This window comes from Marmota monax, unplaced genomic scaffold (genome assembly GCF_021218885.2).
Source record: "Marmota monax isolate L192 unplaced genomic scaffold, Marmota_monax_Labrador192_F-V1.1 WCK01_AAM20220418_F8-fsc00012, whole genome shotgun sequence".
Classification (NCBI taxonomy): Eukaryota; Metazoa; Chordata; class Mammalia; order Rodentia; family Sciuridae; genus Marmota; species Marmota monax.
Genome location: NW_026695227.1, coordinates 24216623 through 24228849, shown reverse-complemented (window position 1 = coordinate 24228849; position 12227 = coordinate 24216623). Strand labels below are relative to the sequence as shown.

Genomic DNA, 12227 nt, shown 5'->3' with positions numbered 1-12227 from the left:
GAACGTACATCTTGAAATGGAGGGGCCTGGCTGCTTTGGAAGAATGGCCTAGGCTAGGATGGAGGAGCTCTGGAAGGAAACTAATCCAGGACTTCAACCGGAGCAGGGTCCCTTTCTGTCCTATTTGAGTTGAAAATGGATTGTGTTCCCTCCTCAAAAGTTCTGAACACTGTCTAACTGAAACTCCAGTATTTTAAGAGGTGGAAAAGCAACAACAACAAAAAACTGACACCTTAGAGAAGTGATTTACCCCAATGTCAGACCTAGTAATTGACAGAGAATAGGCATTTAGTCTCCTAACTCCAAACCCCAAGCATCAGGGTACTTTGAAGGGAATATTTACCTCATTCACAAAGGAGGTGGGGGAGGGGAGAGGACTGGAGGAGTAACTCTGAAGGGATTGGGTGTAGAAAATGTTAAAGAACCAGTGCTCTCTAATCACATTGCTTTAAATATAATCAAAGGGGAAAGAAAGTAATTGGAGACCTAGGAAAACTGCAACCTATTATAAAGCTCCATAATGCCTGTTGGCTCTAGGAAGAGCTTGATATCCGCCTTGGGGCCTTTCCCTGGAGAGGCTAAGGACTCAACTAATGGTAACTAAAATTTACAAATGTTCAGTGACCCACCAGGGTATACTGTCCGATCTGAGCTACAATAGAAATGTTTAAAATTGACCAGAAAGTAAGACATGTTGTACAAACTTGTAGTGATAACTAATTTGGGGGACAAACATGAAGAATTATTAAAATGATCCCTCCGGATCTCAGTTCCCGAAGGATTCCCAAGAATTGTTTTTAATTCTACAATTGCATCATTTTATGTTTCTTTTAGTTACCTATCTGTATCTTGTCAACACAAACTAACTGCTATCCTAAATAATGTCCCCAATGCAGATCAAAACTGAAGCCATACTTAATGTTATTGTCAACTGCCTCTCAAATTGAATTCAGTGAGATGTCATAATGAATATTGGAGCCCTTGATCTCTCTTTTCTGTTAAGAAACCTAAAGGCTTCTAATGTCATCATCCTAGATTAATGACATTTGGTTATAAATCCTTTCAAATATCTGAGACCAAGACCAAGAGTTTTAGCCTTAAAACTAAGAAGGAGGTCTGTTTTACAAAGGAAGAAACGAAGACAGAAAAGACCTTAAGGTCACTATGTGAAAGTCACTGGAGGGCTGGGGTTGGATCTCAGTGGTAGAGCGGTTGCCATGCATGTGAGAGACACTGGGTTATTCTTTTCTACCAGACCTAAAATATAGCTGACAGGCATTTGACAAACAGAATACTACCTATTTATTTCTCTGCTCCCTGGCATGTTTTTGGTTTTCTATTATAATCTTCCCTATTAAGACAATGTAGTTCAGCATGGCTTTACATTAGAAACGGAGATATTTGTAAAGATATGGTATACCTGAGAGTACCTAGAAAGAATGATGTGTGAGAATCATTCATTCATTTAACTCATGTTTGTTGCATCTCTTGCTGTGTGTCGGAATGATTAGAATATAGTAGCAAATCCCAAAAGATCCCCAACTCTCAAGGAAGAAAACAACAAACCAATGAACAGATAGATAGACATGTGACTCCAGGCAATGACAAATGCTAAGAAGATGTACATTGCAAATGAAGGGAGGGGTGGTATTTTGGGTTAGAGGACTGGACAAGGACTTTCTGTGGAGGTGACAGTATAGCAGATCAGAATAGAGGAAACTAAACCCTGAGAATTTCTGGGGTTTCTTTCTTACCCGACTCAAATGTGCTCTTTAAGCAATGAATATTCACCTTGCTGAAACAAAAGGATGCTGGTTGGAGGGCCTTGCTCCATATTTTGCATAATTTACTCTTGACAATAGCAGTGCGTTTCAGACCAGACCAAATTCTGTTTCATTCAAATTGAGAGTTAGTAGGAAGCTTTTAACTGTCTCCAAACTGCTTTATCAGTAAAAACACAATAGACAATAAAGTTGACAGTACCTGTTGAAAATAACTGTCTCGGAGGAAACATACCCTCTAATTTTGTGGCCTCAACTAATGGGAACCTCTCCTTCTGAACTATTTCAAAAAGGGTCAGCCTGGCTGGATGCATTCACCTACAGATAGATACTCCCTGTATCTGAATGAAATGATAATTTAGGGCCTGGTTTAATCAATAAATCATTGCACATATATTCTACAGATACTGTGAGTTAAAGTCATTCCTGTGGAAGCCCAAACAGAATAAAGTAGGGAAAAGGAAATCTGACCCAGGTATTCATGATTAATTTCACAGATCCACAGGGGAAAGTGGTAACCTTTGAAGTCTTCCCACAAATCCCCGTGCCCTTAAGCCAGAGGAGTTCTATGTTAGAATGTTTGGAGAATCTTCTTGAAAACTGAATCCATTTAGCTGATTTATTTGAATTACAAATTGTGTTGTCTGAGTCAGTGTGTCCAAACTAATCTAACAGCAAAACCCCAAATTTTGGACCCTGCCACTTTAAAAAAGTAACACACACACACACACACACACACAAATCCACTTCTGCTCAGCTGCTTTGTTTTGCAGCAGAGATAACAGAATTAGATAACAGAATTGTTTACTTGGCTGATTTATTTATGGCAACTGTGTATTTTAAAAAAATTTTTTAGTTGTTGATAGACCTTTATTTATTTATACATGGTGCTGAGAATTTAACCCAGTGCCTCATACATGCCAGACAAGTGTGCTACTGCTGAGCCCCAGCCCCAACCTGTATATTTTAAAATCACGTTAGAATAGGCTATTGTTCATTGTATACTATAGAAATATATATGTTGCAAATTACTCCCAAGGAATTCTGATGATACAGGATTTAAACAAAAAAAAAAGAAAGAAAAGAAAAAAGAAAAAGTTTGTGCACGCCTGTAATCCCACCTATTTTGGAGACTTAGGCAGGAGGATGGAAAGTTTGAGGCTAGCCTAAGCAATTTATTGAGACCCTATTTCAAGAAACCAAACCAAAAACAAACAGAAGACCACAAAGGAACGGTTACTATTTTGAAGTTGCTTTTTATTTACTAGCCTACTAGAAACTGGTGCAGCTCTTAAATAATGTGCTTTACCTCCTCCTTCTCTTGGCATGTTATCACCTGGAGATAAGGTGGCAATTGTTAAAACTAAAATTTGTAGTTTGGAAGAGACTCAGACCTCTGCTGCTGTTATTAATCTATAATTTCTTTCTGGGCTTGCTTGGCAGTCCTGATTTTGCTTTTTTTTTAATCCTTTCTGTAGACAACTGAAGTTCCATTTAGTGTACCTATAAATAGCTTAGAAGCAAGATTAGCCTTAAGTATGGGGCATTTTCTTATGTTTTAAGGATATTCACCCAACTTGTTTGTAACTCTTGCTAGCACTTAAGTACATTGCTTGACCTAATGCCTTCTCTTTTGCTGTTATTTACTGATAAAAATAAATCTCCTGCTCTAAGCAACAGGAATCACTCCTAAATGCAAGGAAGTCTTAAGGAGAGAATTCATATGTTAATGAGCCCTTCCTAGTGAGAACTTGGTTAAATGTGCCATTTGCTGACATTGTTATGGGTAGCGTGGAGCTGACATTGTTATGGGCAGAGTGGTAGCCTTGCATATTCTCTCGCCATAGTGGCCTTGTGTGCACCTGCGGGAGGGGGAAGTTTACATAAGCTTCCTGGGGTATCTGAATCGCAGAGGCTCCCATCACTAAGGCTCTGGGGAATGGAGCAGGCGGATGGAGGTAGGTGCTCAAGCCGTGAAGCTGGCCAAGTGGATGGGTAACTTTTCGAGGAATAGCGCGCGGGACCTCGTGGACACCTGCCAGGGGCATGGTCAGCAGTGACAGTTCCTGGAAAGCGGGCAGCGTGGAGATCTGGCAGGGCAGGCGCCTCCTGCGGTCGGGAGCTCAGAGCCCAGCCGGTCTAGACCAGCGGTCTAGATCGCGAGCAAGGCGGCCAGACTGTGGCGCTCCGCTGAGGGTGGGATCTGCAGGAAGCGAAATGGTTACTTTTTTTTTTTTTTTTTTTCCACTGCGGGCTCTGGTTACTTCTGAAGCTCGCGGGCCCCAGGCGGGCTCCTGTCGCTGAGTGGAGACGGTTTTTTCTCTCGGTGGTGGAGGATCCCAGAGCTGGGGCGTGGGGGGTGCGGTGGCCTGGACGAAGCAACTCAAACACAAGGGAGCAGAGACTGCAAAGCCAGTGGGGACAGAGGGTTGTCACGGAGCTGAAGGATCTTTTGCCGGGACCCCCACGGCTGGTTAGGGAGCTGTCCTGGGTGAGAATCACTGCGGTGCATCGAAAGGTGGTCGATCAGGACAGGCCGGGAGTGGGGGTGGAAAGTGCGTCACGGCCGGGCGGGAGCGACCCCTCGTCTGCCAGGCGGGGCCAGCTCTGCACCACGACCCCAGGGGTGCGGCCGGCAACGACTTAGTGGGGACCCTACGCTGGCTACCTTGCTTCTCAGTCTCTGCTCTGCTAGGGTCTCTTCCGGAAATGGGTGGGCCAGGGTGACGTGGGGGACTTCCAAACCTTTTTTCCTCCGGGAGCTAACTGCGCCGGGCAGCTAGCCGCAGAGCAGTGAGCGGTGGCGAGTGCGCGCCGCGGGGCTTGGCAGGTTAGTGGGCCGCGACGAGGGCTGCAGGCCGTGCTCGGCTCGGCTGCCCGAGACTGCAGGTGGGGAGCCGCTGTCTAGGTGTGGGGCTTGATGGCAACAGGCGGCAGGGGCTGAACGCCGGAGGGCTGGGAGGTGCGCATCGGCTCGCGCCTGCAGGGAGGGGGCTTCTCTGCGGAAGCTGGGGGGTAGTCGTGGGGCCCCGCAGCCACTCGGTGCCGTAGCAGGCTGCGGAACTAGGGCTCTTCCGCAGAGGTGGCGATGCTGCGCTGAGAGGTACTTTCTGCTGGAGGTGGGAATCGAGAGTTCGGAGCAACTATTCTATCCTCGGGAACCTTGGGGCTGTTCTGGGGGCTTCGCGTCGGCGACTTCAAGGGGTTCGCTCCCTGCCGCCGGGGCTCTACTTCGACCTCGGGCTACCCACGATCGGCAACACGGTCGAAGGCAGGGAACCCGGTCCGACTCACGGCCCTGGGCGCCCCCTCGCGGCCTGAGCCGCCGCTGTCGCGCGGCGTGCCAGGTCTTGAGGCGCAGGGGACTGGGACGCCTTCTTTTAGGTGTGTCCCTTTTCTTGTTGCTTGGGTGGGTTGACCCCAGGGAGTCCCCGACAGCCCGCACTCGCAGCTCTGAAGAATTGGCCCGCCGAATTTTCCGCGAAGAAGGGTGACATCCCTTCCCTCGTGCTCTCCTCGGGTCCGTTTTAAAGGCTTTTAAAAGGCTCCGGTTTTCACGTTAATCTGTGTCTGTATAAACCAGGCTGTGTGTGGAATTTGTTTTTACAACTCGAGTCTTGTGACTTCTCAAACACTTTATTGAAGTGTTTTCTCTGGAAACTTGTTTCAAATGAGTGCTGTGAGTTTCACAAAGAGGAGTGTTGTTCAGGAGCCAACAGGTGACGGGATGAAACCCGAGTCTGTGTGTACATTGGAGTCAAGTCTGGCTGCCGTTTCCTTGGGCTGCCGTTGGAAATAGAAATTCAAAAAAAAAAAAAAAAAATCAATAGGAGACTGACAGGAATACAGTTTTGAGAAAATATCTGCACACCCCCCCCCCCCCATTATGGAAAATAATGAGCTCGTTAGGACAGTGCCTGGAGTGGTAGGCCTCATGCTGCAGCAGATGCATTTTGGATCCTGTCTTTATGTACCAGTTTACAGCCAAATAACCTGACCCAAAAATCGTCGCTTGGCAAAGGACCCTGCTTTGTCATCATGTTTCCTCCTTTTGTTAAGCAGTCTGCCTTACTGTCGTGGAATGTATTGTGCATGAAATTAGAATGCTTTGAGTTCCACATTTCCTCTTGGAAAAATGGATAGTGTTTTGGCAACTGGGTGGTACATGACAGCCCACTCAGCTGTCGGAAAATGTGCAAGCTGGGTGGAGATTTACCTGGAAAATGCAGAAAATACCAAAGGGTTATTTGCTGGTATGAAGCACTTTTAATTAAGGAATGTTTCATAAGCAATCTTTTCTGATAGATAACTTCATTATGCTTTTATTTTTCAATATAACTGAAATAGAGTTGGGTTCTGTTGGCAATGAATTTCATCTCTAGCACACAATAAGTCATGGAGTGTACTTAGGGTGTGTGAAAACTTTAAGGAAATTACAGTGCAGTGTCCTTTTACTATGCAATTCAGATCTTAATTGCAATAGTTTCCATAGTTCTGGATTTATTTAATTTTAAGTTAAGGACATCACAAACAAGGAACTTTATATAATGGAGGTGTTATATGCTTGTACTGCCAAATTTGTCTCTAGTTAAATTTGATTCACCTACCTATTTAACCTGAAAGAACTAGTAGTTTTTGAATGGAGAACCTGTGATCTACATCTTCTATGCGGGAAGGCCTTGTTAACAAGCAGTTTTAACAAAGGAGTTCTTAAAACTGCTTGTGGCTCACAGGATGGCACTTAGCAGCAGGGGACACCTAGGGAATGTTAGCCCAACTGACTTCACAAATCAGTATCTGTTCTGGTTTTTAGTGACCAAAGGATTTCTGATTTACTTGGGTATGTTCACACAAGAAAGACTTTTTTTTATAAAGACCTTATAATATCATGATAGTTTTCACATAGGCACTAGAGAGAAATGTCTCTGGGAAAAATACTGGAAGTTAGACCTTAGACTTCATATTCCATGACCAGCACTGAAAATTACTGAATAACAGTTGCATGATTTTGATTTAATTTGGTGACTTGGTCCAAGAAAGTGATGAATAAATAATAGGAACCATACCACAACTGATATACAGTTATAACCTCAATATGTATCTGATTGAACTTACTCTCCCAAATTCCCTCAAATCCTCCTTCAGCTTCCCAGTTGCCCTGTGGAATTTATAGGTACACCATATAATATACCCTACAGGGATATCACTGTAGTACCATAGTACCAATAAGTACATCATCTTTCAAGTCTTCTATTACTCAAAATTATATTGACTCAATTTCCCCCTTTTCTATTAGTTCTTTTTACTTTCCCTCCCAAAGTCAACATGTTTAAGCTTCCTTAGAGAGGCTTTGGCCTCTCCCAAGATCCTTTTCTTACCATGTTAATCTTCTTCAAGGCTAGAAATATCTTTCACTCATATACCATCAAGTCCAAAGTCTGACTATGTAATTTCTGAAAATCTGACTCAGATACCATTGCCATTTATTGCTGCTGCTTTGGAAGAATATATTTGTAGTGATTGTGTTCACTCTTCACTGCCTCTGGACCTCCAAATATTGTGCTTCTTACTAAGCTTTCTGGAGGAAAAAAGTACTCATTTATGTGTTATGTCAAGGTTAGTCAAAATAATAAACCTTAGCTATTGTGGATGCAGCATACAGACCAGTAGGAAATACAGTGATCCCCAGATAACCAAAATAGCATACCAAAGTAATAAAGCTGCTTTTTTAGTTTGAATAACATCTCAAACCACAGCGATATCTCACTTGACCAGTGACTTTTGTGTTTATAGGAGGAATGGTTATGCCCTCATCCACAGTGTGTTCACTAAGTACTTTGAGACACACTTTCTCAAAGATTAGTTTCTTTACAGAATATTGAAAATGACAAACTAAAAAAGGGTTCAGAGGTTATTGGAAAAGGGAAAGCCTAGTTAAAAGGCCAAAGTAACAGAAATCAAACATGAAAGCAGGGAGAAAAACCTACAGACAGTTTATCAATCATCACGGGGTTATTAGTCAGGGATTGGGCTGTTCTGAACATCAGCTCCTCATTATGAAGCATCCCTAAACTGCCCTCATGTTCCAGGTGAGGACCAGGTTCCCAGGTCACACCCAGCTGGATGGCTGGACTAAAATAAAACTCTGGTGTCTTGAATCCTGAAGCCAGCACTCTTTCCATTGTTCTCACAATGAAAGCAGGTGATCAGCAAAATGCTAAATCACAAATTATTTACACATATACCACCACCAAAGAAAGCAAGAAAATAAAAAATGGAATTTGGAAATATTCTTATCACTGTGGCTACATTTTCTTTAAGGCCCCCCACCCCAGTGGAATATATGTCAGTTGCTTTCCCCAGGAACCATCAATAGTGACATTTAAATACAAGGATGAATGAATGACTTTAGTGAAGAAATCTAGAAAGTGAATTTCATGAGGAACCTGCTATTATATCATTGTGTGGGGTGCGCGGGACCATACTCTTAATTTGAGGATCAAGTGCCCCCTCATAACTAAACAGAAATGAGGTGCTTACAGTTGTTCAACCTAAGACTACTGGATAGACCTTGCTCTGCTGTGGACTTTTATACACGCTCTGTGCAAGCACTACGTGTGTGGTGTCTGAATGTTTTATAAGGACTGGTAAGAAACTGCCTTCAAGACAGCTGGAAATGATGGTCAATAATTTGGCCAAATTATGTGCCCTTTAAGAGGCTAGAGCCTTCTAAACTCAAAAAAGATGAAGCCCAGGTGTCAACATGCAGTCTTCATTTGTTACTAACATGTTTTTCCTATTCCAAATGTCACTGTTGGCTTCAAAAAAACCTGTCTAGTCAATGAAAGTAATAATGCCAGTTGGTACACTGCATAGTGACTCTAATTCTTTATTTTCATATAATTCTTTTGCATACTAAGTTGAAGGAAGGTAATTATGGGTTTTTTTTTTTTTTTGGGGGGGGGGTGTTTTTTGGTACTGGAGATTGGACTCGGACACTCACCCACTGAGCCACATCCCCAGCCCTATTTTGTATTTTATTTAGAGACAGGGTCTCACTGATACTTAGTGCCTCACTTTTTGCTGATGCTGGCTTTGAACTCGCAGTCCTCCTGTCTCAGCCTCCCAAGTCGCTGGGGTTACATGAACTACTGTGCCGGGCTTATAGTTGTGGGGTTTTTGTTTGTTTGTTTGTTTTGTCGTGCTGGGGATTGAACCCATGGCCTTGTGCATGTGAGGCAAGCACTCTACCAACTGAGCTATATCCCCAGCCCATAATTGTGATTTTTTTTTTTTTAAAGAGGCAGGTCCTAAGATGTTGGGTAACTTGTGAAAGGTATGAAATACTTCAGAGCTGGGGTTTACTGAGTGCTGGGAGCACCAGATTCCATTCCCTGAGCATAGCTCTTGCCTCTTGGGGCAGATGTTCTCTTGACAATTATATGATGATTGAGAAGTTATACATCTGCAAGTGTTTGATTCCTTTTAAATGGTAAGAAGTAGCTGTTTCACTGTTCTCAAGGAAGAGGGGAGAGAAAGGGCAAAGGAAAAAATGGAACTCTTCAGTTTCTGTGGCATCCTTGGATGGAATACCCTCCATAATAATTCTTGTCTTCCTAAGAAAAAAGCATCCTCCCTTATGTTGACATTTAATTTTCAAAATGGTGTCTGCAAAGAACTCCTAACCTGCCTGAATTAAATTCAAAGACCTGTTCTCTCTGCCCTCAATGCCACCCTTGATGGTGTTATTAGCCATTAAAGTTTTTTGCTTCTCTTTAAAAAGGGGGGGGGGTCTGTGAGTGAGAGAGAGAAATGATGATCTAGCAGGTAGAGCAAAGTGTGAACAATTGAGTCTTGTTACTTTTCTGAAGTTTGAAATTACATCAAAATTAAAAGTTACAAAAATAGCAACATGCAAGACAGAGGATAGGGCCATCATTGTCCATCTAAAAGTGTTCTGAGCAAGAAAACAAAGGCGCAATGAACAAATGTTTTACTCTATAACATGATACCAGGACTGAGTGGTTTCATTTCCAGTACAACTCAGACAATTTTGTAAAACCTGATTTCTGCTCCTATTTCTTATGATCATCCTTAAAAAACAACACTTGAAAATAAAATTAAAGACACTTTTTTGTTAGATCTGATTTTACCATGACCTCATATGCTTGACCTAAAAGATGTTTTTTAGCAGCCCAAATACAAACATGTTTAGATACCACTGGGAAGACCCTGGGTGAAGACTGAAGCACGTGTGAAGTAGACTCCCCTCTTCCTTTTGTGGTGTCAAAGTAAATACCACATAGTAATGCGACTGCCTAAACAAGGGGTGTTTGTGACATTTGTGAGACCACATTTTTATCATTTCTATTTTAACATTTTTACAAGCACAGGAGCCATTCTCTGACCAGCCAGCTGCTGTCACTGTATGAGCCAATGCAGCTATGAGTCAGTAATATTCAATAGTTGATTAAGAATAAACTTTCTGGGTCTATTGGCAGTCTTTTAAAAGAGTACAGATAATCTTTAAAAATAAGAAAATCCAGGTGAAGCTAGTGGTAATTGTAGTGTCTTTTACCACAACCACCCAAGTAGAGGTCATACTATGTCTTTTTTTTTTTTCCTTTTGTCTGTTTTGTGGTACTGGAAATTGAACCCAGGGATGCTCTACCACTGAGCCATACCCACAGCTTCCTCCCTCCACCTTTTTTCTTTTTTTTCACTCCAGACAGGATCTTGCTAAATTACTGAGGCTGGCCTCGAATTTGCAATCCTCCTATGTTGGCCTCCCAGGTAGCTGGGATTACAGGCGTGTGTCATGGTGCCCAGTTTAGAACTTCTTCTTATTATTATTTTTTGCATCATGAATGATGTTTGTTTATTGTTGCCGAAGTCTGACTGGGCACAAAATAACCGGGCCACCACACTGCCTTGTAAATTCAAACAGCAATTCTTTATTCCTGAACTCTCACCGGCACTCTACACGCACGTTCTGGGAAAATTTTTCCTCCACTGGGCTCTGCGTCCCAAATACTCTCAGAACCCCGGAGAACTCAATGGAAACTCAAAGAGCGGGGAACTCAATGGAAACTCAAAGAGCGGGCGCCTGAGGCAGCAGGATACGCCCTATTCCCAGCAGGGTCCACCCTAAACCCGGATCCGCCCTAATCCCTGAGCAAGATCACCTTTCAAATCAAAACTCTCAAACATTCATGCAATGTCACTGCAAATGACCTGGGTCCAAAGCAAGCCCATTTCCACAATGGAGAGTCCTCCCTCTAAGCAACATTGGGTAGGCTGACAAGGAAATTGTCATGTGTCATTCTTACTTGGCTCTCAGCATATTGTTACTATTTATTTCATTTATTTCCATTTTTTTATAGTAATGAGGCTGTTTCTAGATATTACTTCTGATGAGCCAGGGTGTCTTCTGTCTCCTGTGTTAGAACTTGTTTTTAATGTTTGTTTTTTGTTCAGCTCTCAAGACATGCTAACAAATGTAGTTTGGTCATTTTAAGTAATTATCCTCTGATATCAAAGAAAAATAAAAAGACTTCCTCCAGTGAATAAATTCTGAACCAATAGCTCATGAAGCTGTTGGATTTTTTTACATATATTTTTTTTTAATTTTTAAATTTGTTTTAGACATTGATGGACCTTTATTCATTTATTTTTACGTGGTGCTGAGAATCAAACCCAGTGCCTCACACATGCTAGGCAAATGTTCTACCACTGAGCTACAACCCAGCCCCTTTTTTTACATATTTTTATTGGTGTATTACAATTTTACATAATGGTGGGATTTGTTGTTATTTATTTGTGCATGCAGGCAATGTTACAATATAATTTGGCCCATACTATTCCCAGTATCCATCTCCCACCCCTTTACTCAGTTGATCTCCCTTTGATTTTCATGAGCTCTCCCACCTTTCTTTCTTTTATTCTTTTTCCCCCTCTCTGGCTTCCACACATGAGAGAAAGAATAGGCTGTTGAATTTCTATCATTTTGACTGAGCTTTCCTTCACTTTCTATGGGTGAATAGATGTCTCCTTTACAGTTGGATCATTTTGTGTGTCTGCTATGTAGTTGTCATGACTAGTTCACCAAGAAAGTAACTTGGCCTGATCAGCTCCTGTCCCTCCGAGGCAGTGTGGGGCCATAGTGGGTCATGATCTCAGGGATTACAGCAAACGGGTCCAAACACAACTGCTTGTTCACTTTCTGAACTTGGACAATTTACCCTGAGGCAGATCACTCTGAGACTGTTTCCTTATCTGTTAAGTGAGATACTACCTACTCTGGGTTGCTTGATAGGTTATTAACTACTATAACAGTAATAGTACCTGGCTATGCACAAAGGATTAAATAAATTAGATTAAATAAATCAGAGTGCTACCAAATAAAACCAAAAGTCATGTTTATGATAAAAATCATTTTGTCACTTA

At 42.4% G+C, this 12227-nt stretch overlaps 1 protein-coding gene across 5 annotated transcripts in view; it reads left to right on the top strand.

Annotated features, from left to right (window-relative positions):
* Prickle1 (prickle planar cell polarity protein 1) overlaps positions 1-12227 on the top strand; it is a 107904-nt gene that overhangs the window by 81459 nt on the left and 14218 nt on the right. The window contains exon 1 of one of the 5 annotated variants that reach the window (XM_046436154.2): positions 3565-3739. The exons of 1 other annotated variant lie outside the window; for it this stretch is intronic. The gene's annotated coding sequence lies outside the window, so the exon portion shown is untranslated. Of the gene's footprint in view, positions 1-3564; positions 3740-3814; positions 4002-4027; positions 4273-4497; positions 4612-12227 lie in introns of those variants that run through there. 3 more of the 5 variants (XM_046436153.2, XM_046436149.2, XM_046436150.2) reach the window with 3 other exon arrangements.